This window comes from Saccostrea cucullata, unplaced genomic scaffold (genome assembly GCF_032062105.1).
Source record: "Saccostrea cucullata isolate Sc308-1 unplaced genomic scaffold, CSIRO_AGI_Scuc_v1 ctg262, whole genome shotgun sequence".
In the NCBI taxonomy this organism is placed as follows: domain Eukaryota; kingdom Metazoa; phylum Mollusca; class Bivalvia; order Ostreida; family Ostreidae; genus Saccostrea; species Saccostrea cuccullata.
In genome coordinates, this window is record NW_026925668.1 from 26,932 (window position 1) to 40,670 (window position 13,739).

Genomic DNA, 13,739 nt, shown 5'->3' on the forward strand with positions numbered 1-13,739 from the left:
TAATGCCAAAAAACTACATATTTGAAGTATGAGAGTACTAGTATCTACCGTTTAAAAGTTATGGCAAAAGTAAAAATTTAGGTCTTGTCACAAGGAATATACATATTAAATATGAAAGTCATAGCTCCAATAAATGAAAAGTTATGGTAAAGGTTAAGGTTTTTGCGGACAAACAAACCGCCAGATAGACAGACGGACATACAGACGAACACGATAAAACTATATACCCCCGAATCTTCGATTACGGGGACATAAAAAGAAATGGTCTTCAATTGACTTTTCATATTAATAAACATTATAAAGAAGACGTTACAACAATGAACATGTTTGTTCTGATTTTCACATTAAATTCTCTGAAAAAATATACTCAGAACTGAGTAAAAGGGTAGAGTAAAACAAGAAATAAGGTAGAACCTATGTCGGAAAAGTCTTTGTCACAAGATTTTCAAACTTTTCAAAATGATAAATTAGTACTTGCTTATCAATCAGTTAAGATATCATGATATGTTCCCTTGTTTTTTAATCTAGAACAGGCTGTGAAACTTGGTATGGTATTAACATACTGCGACTTCACATTTTCAAATATTTTTAGGGGTACTTGTCATAAAGGGAATATGAAAAATCACAAAAATACTTCTTCAAACATCGTCGTTTATAAACTTTTTTAATTGAATAATATTAAACAATATTTTATCAAGAATAATTTCTTTTTTATTCAATTAACATAAAAGATAAGTCCACCATTAAAAAAATAGTCAAATGAACTCTATTATTTTTTAGTCAATTATTCACCCTATATATGTAAATAATTTTTAGAAGTCTTTATCACAATGTTTTCACTCTTCAGTATGATGAAGAACATAGCCAAATGATTACAAAAAATGATTAAAATATATACTTTTCCCCTCTAACTAATGAAAGATAGGCTATATACCGATACTCATATTCTTGACCTTTTTTGCACTTACACGTGATTTAATAATTAAATGACTGTTTGGGGTTACTTTCAGATTAAATAATTATCAGAAATTGTACTTTTACTTTAAAAAGATCATATTCAATAGAAAAATTGTAATCAAACACCAAGAATATGAATAGATAACAAATAATTGTTAAAAGGAATGCACATCATTTCATTATAGATATCACAAAAATGTACACACGATCAAACGATCTACAGCATCTTTGACTTAGACACATTTCATCAAGATGTTACACTATATAGCTGGCAACTAAAGATTTCTTACGATTTATGCATTCCTTCAAAATGGTTACATACCATTCAAATTATTACGATAGCTGTATGTACATTGTAATTTCATTACACTAGATAGTCTTGGGTTTGTCAACTTCAGGTCTAGATCTAGTAAATAAAAGGTGCCTACATATTTTCTCTTATTCCAGAAATATATTGCCATTAAGCATTATAAACCAAAAAATATATGAATTGAATTAAGATTATGTTGGCATGATTGAATTCTGTGAATTTCAAAATGCAGTATTTTCTACCATTTTTATTGAAGCTGTCAAGTACGGGAAAAAGTGGCATAGAATTAATTATGACGTCTTAATGGGTTAGCACAGGTTTAACACATTTACCAGTTATGATGTCATACGAAGTAGGTTCTACGTTAAAAGAAATGTAACATTTACATTTGCAAATGTTTTCCTTTATATAACACTACTGAAAGCAAGCGTTTTTATAACTGTATAAATACAGGTAGGGGGTCAAGAGGTCATAGATGTTCGTATGGATAAACGTTCGACGTAATTTCTCAGTGACGTCATAAAGGGTCGACGCGCGTTCAGTGGATTACATATACATGCCGTTGGGTTTGAAAAATAATGCATTTCACACGTTAAAAGTCACAATCAGGCAAATTTAAAATATGAATAAGTCACAAATGTAAATATAAGTAATAAGGTATCATTTTTTGAGTTTTACTGGGATGTAAAACGGGTTGGCACGTGAACAAATCTTTCATAAAGCCCTTCGGGCTTTATGGGATTTGATCACGTGACCAACCCGTTTTACATCTCAATAAAACTCAAAAAATGATACCTTATTTCTTAAATGAATACCGTGTGCTAAATCAAAAGTTTATGTCTACATGTATAGTTTTTGCATTAGAATGACTGTGTATTTTACACTAGCCCATAGCTTTACAGAGCATATTTTTAGGTCTTATACTTACCCCACCCCTTTTCTTATTTAGGAGAAAGTCGATATTGAACAAAAGCAAAAAAAAAACCACCCTACCTTTATTTTTCTATAAGAAGGAATTAAAAATAAGCTAAAAATAATATACAATTCTACTAATGTTTAACTGTTACTTTGCCACAATACTTTCAAGTATACCTCCACCAACATTTAAAGTATGCTTTAATCATGGCGAAGTAAATTATGATATGACAGTACTTGTGTGAAGGCTTAACTTCATTTCAATATTTTATCTATAGCCTCTTTCAGAATTATTGAAAGGTATAGTGTTTTATTTATATTTTTGTTTTTCATTTATTATTATTTTTTTTGGTGTGATTTAACGTAATGTTCTTTTTTTTTTTTTTGGGGGGGGGATAAAAATTTCCTCCTCTTCATTGTCAAATAGGATTTGCCAAACTTAAACAAACTGAAAGTTGAAATGACGGAAAATTTAATTTTTCCTATTTAAAAAGTATTTAAACCTGATTTTTGCATGGTTTTATTTCTAAAAACAAGCGGAATATCATTCTTTAAGCAAACATTATTAGGAGGAATATTAAAAAGAAATTTTATTTACTTGACAATTAAAGAATCTCTTTTCAAACACAATTTCAGCATTGAAAGACCACGTGAATCTCTTAATTATTTCATACGACTTTTTGTATTTTTCTGGCTACAGAAAATGGAAAAATTAGTTTCGCTGTAAAAAAGATATCAAAGAGTGTATATTTTGTATCACTTTAAAGGGGGTCATTTTTCAATGCGGGTCATTATTTTATAGGACTAACATATAAAATAATGACCCCCTAGGACCCTTTTTCTACAAAAAATGATTTTTTTCTACGGGAGGGGGTCATTTTTTGTCGTTGAAAAATGAGCCCCCGGTCATTATTTGATGGGGGTCATTCGTCTTTACACCGGCAATTGCTCTTTGAGCAATAAGCCCGGCTAAAAATGATGAAGCAGTATAAATGATATTGTTAGTATTTATAAAGAATTGGTAATGTATATTGTATAAATATATTTTACTTCTCCTATCATTTGAAAATCTTATGTTTACATATACATAGTTTGTTTACCTATGAGAAATAATATCTCTGGTTCAAAATGAGACAAACCCATCGTTATTTGTTTCGGAGTTATGTTGTTTTAATAAACTGATAAGATTGACTAGCTTCTCTTCTTTCAATGATGTAATTTGTACATATACGTACTTATTAAGAATGTTTGACTTTTGTGAAAATTCTTGAAACAATATTATACAAATAGATCTTCAAATTTTTCTTATTTTTGAGGTCACTAGTTATGAAGAAAATATGATCATGATCTCTTACACCTGTTGAATAACATAAACAACATGAATCGTAAACAGGGCAAGAACAAATACTCCAGTACTTCCGAAAAACAACAGAAGTGGGATCAAGTGCCTAAAAGGAGTAAGCACCCCCTGACGATCACACCCGATGTAAGCCCATTGTATTGATCAGGTAGATGTTAGTCCAATTTGTTGTAAAAGCAATTGCCTTACAAATGATATGAAAAAAAAGTAACATACGACAAAATTCTACACAATGGTGGGTTGTATTTACTAAAAGGATCATTATACTTAAAGAATAGTAGTATAAACGGGAATGTGACTTTAAACGCGGTTGTTAAAATCCTTGTTACATCAAATTTTTTTTAAAAATGTTTCAAACTTGAAGCATGCTCTAACCAATGAAATTAATTGGGGAACATCGCCATCAAATGCAAATGATATTGGTATTTCTATGTTGCCGATGGAAAAGTCATCCCGTCTGCAATGCAAGTTAGTTGGCAATTATCGTCTACAGTAAGCAAAAAACCAAACATGAAGTAGATGTGGCAGACACTGAAGTGTCTTGAATTAATCATAAATATTTAGTTGATATCTGGAAAAATATTGTTAATATTTGAAGAAAGATCAAAATTTCAAGGTAATGGGATTTCACTCACATTTTTCTTTGATTTAATATTGTTTTACATTCATAGGGGTTTTTCATTCTCATTTATTATATTATAAATTATACGCAATTTAACAAATCTGCTACTAGTATGTATTTTTAGGAAATGTAAATAAAAAACATCCATTATTTGTTTTTCTAATTGAAAATTTATCTGGGGATAAAAAGCTATAAATATCCAGAGTTCAGAAAAAAAGTATGTTTTCTATTCATATGTGAAAGATTATTTCTTCTATTTACGAATTTTTACATAATGCAAGAAGTGAAAATAGAATGTCGTACCTTTGCAAAATCTCACATATCACTTCTAATTTCTTAACATACTAACAATGAAATATATGGAACATTATTCAAGCTCAAAAGTCCATTAAACAATACAAAATTGGAGCAGAGAAAACAAAGACCTTCAAAACATCAGAGGTGGGATTAGGTGCCATGGAGGAGTGAACATCCCCGGTCACACATGCCTTTCTTGTCATGATCAGGGAAAAAAAAGAAATATCCTACGACAATTCAGTGTGTATGTAATGGTCTAACAATTAGTATGGAAAACGCCAGTCAGCATTTGACTTATATGATAAATGTATTTGCTGACAAGGTCATTGTATCAACCATAGAACTTACGAGATGATGACTTTAAACGAGACTGCTGAGATTCTTGTTTCAGCAACTTGTTTGTCAATAATTTACCTTGTTTTGGAAATTGTTCATAGCGTAGCACATGATCCGCATATCAAATCAACAGAGAGGTATGAACCCTGTATACAAGTGTGAAAAGTGAAACTCATCTCGTTTATCATAAAACTTTACTGTTAGATTACAATTACCGTCTTCTTCAAGAAAAATATCCGAATATGAAACGGATGTGTCAGACTCTGTGGTACTTTTTTTTTTTATTTCAAGCTAACCTGGATATATCGTATTGACATGAAAATGGAAATAATCATGTTAATTTAAAATACGTCGTCGATATATCTAAATACTAATATCGAGTTAAAGGCTAATATCGAGTTAAAGACCAAGTGCTTTTTTCTTTTCACGTACAAGATTTTGTACAAATTCTGCTTCACAAGAATATAAAAATAGGTCCGCAAATAATGGGGCGCAATTGATACCCTTGGGTACCAATGGATTTTTGGAAGACCTGGTCTGCAAAAACCGCATACATATTGTCAATCAGAAAGTCAAGCATCCTTTTAATATCATATTTTTGATGCCAACTTCAAAGTACTTTTGTGTACAATCAGAATGTTTTTTTAACAAAAAAATTTTGCAAATGACCAATGACAAGGTAATTTACGAGTTCCATATTTTTATTAACAAAGCATCTGTCAATGATATAAAAAAAAAACCATGACTTTAATTTATGTTGGGTAATGGATGTATATAAAATTGAAAAGTTGTAGGTTTTTAATATGATGTTGATTTTTTTGGTAAAATTTTGTTATTTAAAATTCACCAAAAGTTCCTTGGAATTTTTAGCATCCACGTCTGACTTACTAGTACATCACTTCTCGAATATGTTGTTGCTAACTGACAGTTCTCCCGAAGTTTCTCCTTCTTTTCTGTCAATATTTTAGTAAGGAGTAAAAAAGACTTAGTAGAACATTGGTATGAAAAGTTATAGGGGGTTCAATTCATCGTAAACTATTAATAGGTGTGCAAATGTTTTTTCTTTTTTAATTTATTTATTTCAATCAATCAATCTGTTTTAAGATTTCGGAGAACTTAAAATGCATTACAATTGATGAAAACGTTTTTAAAGCTTTATTTAACTGAAAACATTAAGCCGGTGTAAAGATTATTTTTACTTTACACTCATTTACGGTAGACTCCTAGAAATAAAATTATCCTTTGATTTCTTGTTTGCTATTCCCTGCTTTTAGGTGAAAACGTGGAATATATACCCGGTAAAGTATTCCATTGATTTTTTTATTGAATGCATTTCAAGTTTTTAGAAGCTTCGGTGCTCTGAATCAATTCATGAAAATAATATATAGAGAAGACAAAAAGTATTCAAGGTCAAAAGTCCATTCAGACAATACATATCAGGAGCAGAGCAAACACGGACCTCGGAAACATTAAAGGTGGGATAAGGCGTCATTGAGCATCCCCCGCCTGGTTTACCTTCACAATTCAATTTGTAAACAATGGCTTAACAACCAGTGTAAAAAAAACAGTCAGCCATCACCCGACCCAACGACTGACCGCATCCACCGACAAGTGCATAATATGTAATTTTTTGTTCAATTAAGTTTTAAATCATCTTTAATTGAAATGTTTGTTTAAAATACACCGTCACGCACGTTTGCTGAATGCCATCATCCTGCAAAAAAAAAAAATATCATTTCAAAAAAAGTAGGAGTAAAATGAAAACTACGTTAACTTATACGTCATGTATATGCATTTTAGCTTATCTTAACTGAAAGCTTAAGCTTTTCTGGACATCAATTGTTTGTTTAGTGATAAGAAATTTCAATTTGTTCAAAAAGGAATATTATTTTGCCTTTCATGTATAATGAACAGGAAAAGAAATAATGTTTTGTCCTGATAGTAATAAATACCACAATTTAGACCAACGGTCAACAGATATTGGTTTTAAAATATATCTATATAACAGATATATAAAATATATTGGTTATAATCTACCGGGGTATATCTAAAGAACACTCACTTTTAAGTGTGTAGTTGCAGAAACTGTAATGTCATGATTTTAAATTAGAGTCTAATACGTTAAACCATATAACATCTAATATTGAAAAGTAGAGAAATACACCCCAGTCATGCGCAGTTCAAATCTTGCGCCGTAAATAGCACAATATTTGCATTATATACAGGATTTGTAACGTTATGGTTTAACGTATTAGACTCTAATTTAAAATCATGACATTACAGTTTCTGCAACTACACACTTAGAAGTGACTGTTCTTTATTGTGGCAACTCCTGCCTTGACACGGAACTTCGGTTCTAAGATCTCATAAGAAAGACCCGCAAAATTCACTCCAATCGAGCGCTAGAATACAGAATAGCAATCGCGGCCAAGGTTCGAACACACGCCTTCGGCAATAAAATTTATCAATCAAACCAATCGTTTAATCATCAGCACAAAACAAAAACAAATAATTGACAGATATTCAATAATCGACAGTTATGCCTAATATTGACATGCTCTTGATTTCGTTAATGTATTTGCTACATTCTCTGCTTACTTCTGTCCCGCCCCGGAAATGATTTGTAAGATCACCTGAGTTGCTGTCGGTTTTCGTCCGTCGTTGTGCGTCGTGCGTGAACATTTGAACATTTTCAGCTTCTTCTCTGCAACCGTTCAACCAATTTCAACAAATTTTGGCATATAGCAAAAAAAATTGTGAATTTCATTGTCCCTGCCCCCTGGGACCTGACGGGTGGGACCAAAACGACTAATATTTATGCAATCTTTAAAAATCTTCTTGACTCCTGGACATCAAGAAGTCAAATTATTGGTATGAATGTAATAAGCATCGAGTCCTTTTGCCAAAATTGAGAAATTCATGGCCCCATGGTCAGGAGTTCTAATGCTAGGGCGGGGCTATATAGATTATAAAGTGAAAATGCATTAATTCTTTGAAAACAAACTAACTACATACATAGTTATAATGAGGAAGGTTGCCTTTTCTAAAATTGTGAATTTCATGGCCCCAGGGTTAGAGGTTCTGATGTTAGGGCGGGGCTCTATTGATATATTGTGAACATGCATTAAGGGCTATTCTTCAAGAATTGTGAATTTCAAGGCCCCTGGATCAGAGGTAGCCATAGAAGGCGTGGGTGAAAGTTTCTAATTATATACTGAATTAATTCTTTGAAAACTACTCCTTGATATTAATTAAACATGTATAATGAGAAAGGGTGCCTTTTCCTAAATAGTTAAATGTGTGGACCTAGGGTAAGGGGTTCTTGTGGGATAGGGCACTACTAATTATTGCTGAATATTACTGATTACTTAAAATGCATTTTTGTTCCCCTACTCTGCCTATGGGTATTAAGTAACTAAACCAAACTAAACATGCTAAATGTATAGTTATGATGAGCAATGGTGGCTCTTTCAAAATTGTGAATATCATGGCCTCTGATTTAAAACATGAACCAAATTCAATTATTGGAAAGATGTTGCATGATGCTCAGATGACCTACAATGTATAAGCCCCATGGCCCTCTTGTTTTCTTAAACCACGCTTATCGATGAACGTAGCGCTTTATGTAGAAAACAAGTATTTTTGCTATTTGTAGTTTAATCTCAGAGAAAGACATTAATAATGTAAATATAAGACAATAAAATATTCTTATGTATTTTATGGTATTATGAATCTGAGTAAAATATTTGAGCATGGTGCATCCGGTAACGTCACGCCTTTAAAGAGGATTACATGTACACCCATTCTCAATATAAGGGCACAAATGCCTCTCTGATTTTTTAAAAAATGAAGTTCAAGATAACAATTTTTCCATCAATTACCTTTGAAAGAAAGTATCCGAAGATTTTGTTTCCAGATTTTTTTCATCAAATATTAAAACATGGGTTAATGACAAGATGGTAAAGTACAGGGTGATTTTATTCAGAAATGTAGCTTGAAATGTACGTTACTCTTTCTTCAATGTCCAAAAAAATATGTAAAAAAAAATGTAGTCATTAAAATCACAATTGGAATATCTCATCTTAACACCAGCACATCCTACCAACTCTGTCAGCAACATATTTTCGCGGCATACGAACGTGCGTTTGATTTTTCCTTTCAAAAAACAAAGGTTACTTTTTGATCCAGATGTATAAAAACATTTTTTAAATATATGCTTTAAATTCTTCTCTCTGTTTAGTTAAGAGCGATCAGTTTGGAATCTTGTCATTTTTAATAGATACTGGAACCTAACATGTACATGTAGTAAAATTCTATTTTGTAGTTACTTCTTTTTTAACATATATCCATGCCGATTTAGAAAACTATGTAAATGTAACGTACATTTCAAGATATATTTCTGTTTAATAAAAAGCTTAAAATTCATCTAAAATTCATTTAAAAATTCATCGTTTTGTTTCAGTTTATTCCAAAAAAGATTCTCTATGTAATCACATTGCGTTATATGTCACAATCACCACTATAAAGACACGATTGCCTCAGAATATGAGTAGGTAACGTACATTTCAAGCTTGTAATAATATGTGAATTAGTAATAAGAAAATATTGAAAAAAGCAATTATTGACATAAAAATCATATCAATGAAGCGTTTTAAGGCAGTAATATAAGAAATCATAATGTAACAAACGAGGTTATTGTCATCAACTACATGACTGTCACGTCACTTCGGTAACGTTCATTTCATATATTATTGGGGAGTCCCCTCCACCTCAGTTCATTACCATTCTTTTGTGCTGTTTCGCTGAAATTGACACCGGTCGTAGCCTAGTTACTTCTAACTGTGTGCAAGGGTACAGACAAAAAAATATAAGAGTCAGATGTATTTTGCTATGATCTAACAAATGTTCGTGTTTTGTCATTGAAACTTAACATAAATCTATTCCGAATATATCCATCGACAGTCTTGTTAACAATTTCATTTAGTATGTTGCAACATCGTTTTTCAAAACACAAACATACGTGCTTTTCAGCAGATCTGGAAAAATATAACCCAAAATGCAATGATTCAAACAAAACTGAGTATACAGTATTTGAAATGTACGTGACCGTTTTGTGTTCTGGGTTTATTTGTTTTGTTTCTTTTTCTTTTTTTTTTTTTTTTTTTTTTTTTACCAATTATAAGCCTATGCATACCTTGTTTTAAATTATCAACAACAATTCAATTAATATTGACGAAAAGTCGCATATGAAAAGTAAACAAACTGCAAAAAGTTTGCCAAAGATGAATTTAAGACACTTAGAAATAAATTTTCTAGCATGTGGTAACAGTTAAAAACATTTACGAGGATTGGGGGTGCATTTAGATGGATTTATGTGGCCAGTTGTCAAATGGATTGTAACGATAATTTTGTTTCGCTCGTGTAAACGCAATTCATTGACTTAATTTAAAAAATTGTCAGTTAGAAATACATAAAATGTACGTTACCATACGTAACGTACATTTCAAATATAAAAATCAATTCTCTTCCACAAGCATATGTTAGACACGCAATATGTTGATACTATTTGAACCTGCATATCATAAGAAATGCATCATACAGGTTTCGTATTCAGAAATATATACCAGGTATCAAAATTATATTACATAATAATTGACCTTAATATATTTTTTTCCTCAGCAGAGACGTTTCTTTTCATTAATTTTGGGATTTAGCCGACCTCCAACCTTTGAAACTTTCCTTTGTGTACACATTCGAGTGTGTGAAAGTATCAGAATACATGAAAATTCGTGCGAGATTCACTTAATTCGAATTTCATGGTAACGTACATTTCAGTCACGTACATTTCAAATGATCACTTTTCATGTAAATAATAGTTTTTAATTGTGTTAAGCAAAACGTCTTTGCCAGTTTACAGGATACAAGGGGTTGCTTATTCAGAGTCGTCTCATATTTTCTACTTAATATGTATTCTTAATGGAAGAATATAGGTAACGTACATTTCTTTCTTATCTCTACGATTGAAAATGTCTTTGATTCCGTAAACATATTTATAAAAGTTGCTCAAGTTGTTTTATTTCATGTTACATTATCTAAGTAGGAGTAATTAATCCTTTGAAATTTCAAATTTAGCCCATCAATAAATAAAGGAGAACAAAACTATCAGGTGTATAATCTTTGTGTTTGTTTGTAATGTGGTTGAAATAGAATTAAGCGACAGGGACGTTGCACAATAAAAATTATTTATTATCACAAAGAAAATGTATTTATTGTTATGAAAAGAAATATATATGATACAAGGTTTAACTTATCAGAAAATTTTTACTTGAGAATCAAAACTATATATTACACAGAGGGGATTCAGAATAATATTTGCCTCGGCGACAGTAACGTACATTTCAAATAGGCTACTATATTTGAATTTGGAACTCCTTAAATACCCTTTCAGATCGATAATTATATGAATTCTTATTCATTGTTATATGACTATTTATAATGTTGATTTAAAAATTACATCAGTGGTATTTCTTTTAAATGAAAATGAGGCGACATTATTTGAGCCCTTATATTGAGAATGGGTGGTAGTATCGCTCGCGTGGCCTCTGCTTTAGAGTCGTGAAGTAAGGAGTTTATTCTCAAGTCTCGGGTTCGAATCCCACTGTAGGACGTGGAGACCGGTCCTTCGGACGAGACCGTATTCGATTTATCTCGTGTCGCAGTAGGTGTTGGCACGAAAAGATCCCCTACGCGCCGTGTATAGGAAAAAATTGCAGCTCTCCACTGGCGAATTGTGCTGTCTCAAGATGAGTGAAAAATTCTCGAGATGGACGCAAAACAACAAACAAACAAACAAATGAAGCGAATACTTGTTTAAAATATCTTTTTAGTTTACATTCAAATATAAAAATTTAGTAATTTAAGATCATACCCTTTACAAACAGAAGAGCAGCAGTAACGATTCCAAACAATAACAGTGTACTGCCATTGGTCAAGCGACATGAGGAAGCGCCATCTGACACGAGCACTCGATCAGTTTGCATGTACCACCCCGGATATGTTTGATCATCAGCGATCTCCGAATTGTCTCTAATCGAACCGGCATAGCTCTGGCTGAAGACCAGGCAAACCCCAAACAGCAAAAGCAGAACACGGCTGACCATCATCCTTTATAATTAATATATACAAATATTCACACATGTATTTTTTTAGTGAATGAAAAGAAGTAGTATTACCTTCATATTCAATTAAATACGACTGCTTGACGTCAGCAAATTCGAAATACAGTTTCCTTTTTGGACAAAAAAAAAAAAAAAAAATCAAAGATTTCATGGTTGTCACGGCGAGGAAAAACTTGTGACTTTCCTGAGAAGTTAGTTTTTTCTCATCAATCTGAAGTATAAAATTCCATACCTTGTCTTTTTTTCTTCGTCTTTTTATATGGTGAGTTTTATCTGTTATGCTCAAATACAAGAGATGACATGGATTTAAATTTGAAACATACTAGGTTTACTAATTTCATCATTATACATAATAATGGCTGAGCTTCCTAGCGATCGACCTACGACTTCATATCTAAATTCCAGAGAAAATGAATCCCTTAATGGGCCATCATTTCATTTATTGGATCCCATTTTGTATTCTCATCATAAAATTACCGAATTTGACATTTACGTAAATTTCAAATCTGTTTAGAGTTTAAAATCAAATGGCACTTAAAAGTTGTAATTACCGGTATATTTGATATTTTCCACTTTGGTGAATTGCATATACGAGTATATAGAATTATATTCCAGCTTGAAAAAGGCAGGGGTATATAGTGATGGGGGTGTTCGATCTTACGTCTTTCCATGCATTATATAATATACCTATGTCGTAAATCATGGGGCTACCCATCTTAACTAAACCTTAGAATCAAATTTTATGAGACTTTTATAGAATCTTTCTTACATATTTTCATTGTGCTCCTTCTATTTTACATTTCAATAGGAGAGATTTTTTGTGTTCAGTTACAACTGCAAATCATGGACTTGTTAAATTTACAATCACTCTGAAGTTGATATTAAAAAGATGCCAGAGTTTCTGATTGACAATATCTATGTAGTTTTTGGAGACAATGTCTGGGATTTATTGAAACTCTCATGGGTACCAATTGCGCGCCGTTATTGGCTGACCTGTTTTGTATTCACATGAAGCAGAATTTGTCCAAAATCTTATACGTGAAAAGAAGAAAACATTTGCGGTGACCTTCAACTCGACGACGTATTGTCAATTAACAATGGTCATTTCCATTCATTCATACGATATATCCCGATGAGCTTGTAATGAAAGATACCAAGTGCAAAGAGTCTAGCACATCTGTTTCACATATAGACATTTTACTTGAAAGGGGTGTTTATGGTTATCTGGCTGCCAAGCTTTGTGATTGAGTTTAACTTTTCAATCGTCAACTTCCCTTACTTATGCAACAATATACCTTCATCAACTTAATACGGGGTTTATATATCTCAGTTGGTTTGATTCGCAAGAGCACAATGAACATTTTTTAAAACGAGGTGAATTATGCTGAAACAAAAATATCAGCACTCTTGTCCATGGTCGACCTTGTTAGCAAATACAGTTGATCATTAAGTCAAACGTTGACTGACGATTTTCATACTAATTGTGAGGCCATTATATACAAACTGAATTGACGACGGAATTTCCCGTTATTTCCCGATCATGATATACTTGACGTTTTCAACTTTTTTCTTCATTCATATATAAATAAATATCCCATACTACAATGATAACATGTTATAATAATATGGTCATATATTTTTATAAACGAAAAGAAACAAAGAGAAAAGTATAAAAATGCTTGTGTATTAAATGTCGAACGGAACATCATAAAATTACAAATACGAGTGTCGGTCAAAAAGTAATGCAACATACATGTAGTTGAT

The 13,739-nt window shown here is 31.8% G+C and overlaps 1 long non-coding RNA gene across 1 annotated transcript; it reads right to left on the reverse strand.

Moving 5' to 3' along the window:
* Positions 1-6,435: 6,435 nt before the first annotated feature.
* On the reverse strand, positions 6,436-12,332 carry LOC134269562 (uncharacterized). The gene is made up of 3 exons (XR_009992604.1): positions 12,208-12,332; positions 11,726-11,961; positions 6,436-6,511 (listed from the first exon to the last, which is right to left on the reverse strand). It is a non-coding gene; the product is annotated as an uncharacterized LOC134269562 (long non-coding RNA).
* Between the last annotated feature and the right edge of the window lie 1,407 nt (positions 12,333-13,739).